A 3,832-nucleotide genomic window follows, 5' to 3' on the forward strand; every position below is an offset into this window, starting at 1 on the left:
CCTCCACCTATGGGATCGTCCCTAACTAATGGCCAAGCATTTGTCTAACCAGCTCTTGAAAATTTCCAGGGAGTTTCTCTAGGTAGCCTGATCCAATGCTTGACCACCCTCATAGTTAGGAAGTTCCTCCTAATCTCCAACCTAAATTGAACCTGCTACAGTTTGATGCCATTGCTCCTAGTCCTGCCCCCTATGGCCACAAGAATGGTCTCTGTCCTTGCTGTCATCACCCTTTAGGTGTTTGAAGACTGTTATCGAATATACCCTCAGTCTTCTCTTCTCCAGACTAAATAACCCTAGTTTTTTTCAGACTTTCCTCATAAATTGTGCCTCCCTGGCCTCTGCCCATTTTCATCACGCTCCACTGGTCACCTTTCTGTCTGTCTGCATCCTTCTTGAAGTGCGGGGCCCAAAACAGGACACAGTATTCCAGGTGAGGTCTCACCAGTGCTGAATATAGTGGAAGAATCACTGGTTAGAGATGCTACTAGCTTGGAGCTAGAGAAGAAAGGCTTGGATATTTTTGTGAAGATGCTGCAATCGTTTCTATTCTGCAGGTTTTAGAATTGAGAGATCTGCATGTAGAAATTTTAGCAAGTCTTCCTCAGGCTTCTTTTTTTTGCATTTTGTCATGGAAAAAGAGGGTAGGGGATAGACAGGGGTGGTTGGTAGGGAAAGGAAAAGTGATTTTGTTTTATTAGTGCAGGTGATAATGGGAAATTGCTTGCCCTAAAATGACTTCATTTTCCAAAATGATCATTTTGTGCTAAGGATCATTTTGTCTTTTGCCTTATTTGAAAAACTTAGCAGGGTAGCGAAATGGGTCTCTGTGAGTGCCCCCTGCTAACCTACTTAGTGGGCATGTGTACACATGCAGATTTACTGCGCGGTAACCAAAATTACTGCACAGTACAGGCACGCATCTACACATGCACACCCGTACTGCCAGTAAATATGGTGACTTACTCTGACTTAAGCATAACTTTGCAACTTGAGCATAATGCAAGTATTAAATTTACACCTGATTAGTTACTGTGCGGTAACACATGCATAGACATGCTGCTTCACAGTAACCCAGGGGGTCTCCTGCTGGGTCTGCCCAGCCACTAGGGGGCCAGCCTGAGCCCAGCCCCAGGGCTCCTGGCTGGCTACCTCTCCTGGCTTCAACTTGGGACCAAAGTTAGTCCCAGGTGCTGGCATCCGGCTTTGTCTTCAATATGGGACTAAAGTTATTCCCAAGGGCTGATAGCCATGTGGCCAGAGGCTGGAGCTCCCCTCAGTGGCCACAGGGTCACATGGCAGGCTGCCCTGATCTGGGACTAAATTTAGTCCCAGGTCACCTGCCCAGTCCCACAGTAATTTACTGTGCAGTAAATTTAAGCCAGTTTAAATGCACGTGTAGACACACCTACTGTGTTCTACGTAACTGTACCTCACTAGTGGGCATTAGCAACAAAAATCAATGGCATTATTTTCTATTTGACTCAACACATTAAGTCACTGAAAAACGTCAGCGGTCAGGTCTGCTAGCTCATTGGTGCTCAGATAGGGATGGGCATGCTAGATGTTTCCTGCTTGTTGCTCTCTCTATTTCCAAAGCAATGTCATCATTGTCCTTGGGAGGATCTGTGTTCCCTCCCCCATTCTAGCAGGGAAAGGGAAAGAATAACAGGGGCAGAAAAGGACATAGTTGCCAAGGAAGAGGGGAGTAAATGAGAGAAGAAGCCCCCTTGCAAGGAGATGACAAAATCCAAATGCATCTGGAGGAAATGAGGATGCTCAGAATGCCATCCGTGCAAGATGCTTTGCTATTTAGATGGCAAGTGTCCACTGGAGAGGAGAAGGGACTCGGCAGATGTCTTCCGCTCCCCAGGAGCAAACCCCGATCTGTGTGCGCACACTCCCGCTGGCTGTCTGCCTGCCTGCCTGTCTGAAAATCTGGCCCTGCCTGGCTTTTAATCTTGAATTTGAATTAATGATTGAACTGAAAGGGAAGTAATTCTCAGAATGCTCTGGTGGGTGAGATCAGTCCGACCTAGCGGGTAAAGCACTGGATCAGGAGTTGGGAGACTCAGGTTTTGTGCCCCTCTGCCTCTTCCTTGCTGTGTGATCTTGGATGAGTCGCTCTACTTCTCTATCCCACTGCTTCTCCACCCCTTTTCCCTGGCAGGGCGCAAGATAATTGCGTGCCCCTTGAGCAATAATGGGACCTCCTGCCACCCCTATAATCCCAACCCTAAACCACCGGCACAAGTGATAAAGTAAACATAAGCCCCCAGGCTATAACATAACAGCAACAGAGAAAGCAGCTCTCTTCACCTTAAAGAGGGCAAACCTTCTTTACCCTGAGGCTGACATACCTGCCAGCCTGGCTCTTGGGGAGCTCCCTGAGCCTCCCTGTTCCCACAGGTAGCAAAGCGATCAGACCAGTGTCCCTGGGAACCTCTCCTGGCCAGGAGCTCCTAACCCTGCAGCAAGCAGGGCTAGACTACTTGCCAGCCCAAACCCCAGGCTTTTGTACTGCCAGGACCGCTTGCCGGTGCCTGCTCACTGCCTCAGTTGCCCCACTGCCCTAGCAACTGGCAGCTGTTGTGCCCTGCCTGCCCTGCAGTGCTCCCTCCCCGGCTGGGCTGCCTTTATCTCACAGTAAGAGAGGGCTTGGGGCCCATGCTTTTCTCTTTGGGATGTTACCGGGTGACGGACTCCCTATGTCTCCAGTCTCCTAAGAGAGCTCAAAGTGTTCAAGCATTTTGAATTATGCATAAAGCCTTCGCACTTGCTAGGGCCAAACATTTGCCTTTAGCTTCCCTGAACATTAACAATGGATGAGTGGATTTATTTATTTATTTCTCGCGAAATATCCCCTCTCCTGCCCTCCAAGCAATTGCTTTTACTGCAGCCTCAGCATCTGAATTGCTCCCTCATAGCCGGATTTTTTTTAACCTCTCTGTCTTGGCAAGTTGGAAAAGATCTTGCCAACCAACGTTCGTTTTTCTTTCGCCTGTAATAGACCTGTTGCTTAAATAGAGACAATTTGGTCTGAAAGGACTGCTGGGCCGTGGAGGGAATCCCCATATCCCCACACTGGGTGTTACTACTGTCCAGGGAGAGAGGGGCGCTTCTTCCCAAATGCTGTGTAGGGCTGTGCGAAGCTTCAGGTGGGGATTCGATTTGGAGGCGATTTGTCCCAATTCGGTGGCCAAATCTCTGAATCCGAATCGAATCAGGGGACCAATTAAAAGGTCCAAATCAATTCAGAGCTCTCCGAACCTTCAGAAGAGATTCGGAGAGCTTTGATGATTCGGGCAGTCCCCGGTGGCTGCAGCAGGCAGCTGGAGCTGGACTTGGAGATGGTAAGTAGGGGCACAGGAGGGGGAAAGAGACCATGGGGGGACCCCTGCCTGCTCCCCCAGCCCCACCGACCCCCGACCGCTCTCCCAGCCTCCCATGGCTGCCCTGCCTGCCCTAGCTCCTGGCATTTTAAAAAAATAGCCCTGGTGCTCACCGGGTGCTGCTGGGCAGGGGAGTGATCCCCGCTGTCCCACACTGCCCCATGCTGCATGGGGGGCTCTGCACAAACCCCCTGCTCCCCCTCTCATTCCCACAGCACCCCCCCTGCCTGCCCCACCCAGGCCAGCTCCGGCCCTTTAAGAAAAAAACCACAAGGAAAGCTCCAGGACTCACTGTTTCTGCAGTGGGCTTGTGCAGAGCCCCCCACATGGCGCGGGGCAGGGTTTTTTCCCTTAAAAGGCTGGAGCCGCGGCAGGCAGGGCAGCCATGGTGGGGGGGGGGGGGCGGGAGGGGTTGGGGGACTTGTGCAGAGCATCCCACA

The sequence above is a fragment of the Gavialis gangeticus genome, unplaced genomic scaffold (genome assembly GCF_001723915.1).
Source record: "Gavialis gangeticus isolate Ggan-Ray unplaced genomic scaffold, GavGan_comp1, whole genome shotgun sequence".
Lineage (NCBI taxonomy): Eukaryota > Metazoa > Chordata > Crocodylia > Gavialidae > Gavialis > Gavialis gangeticus.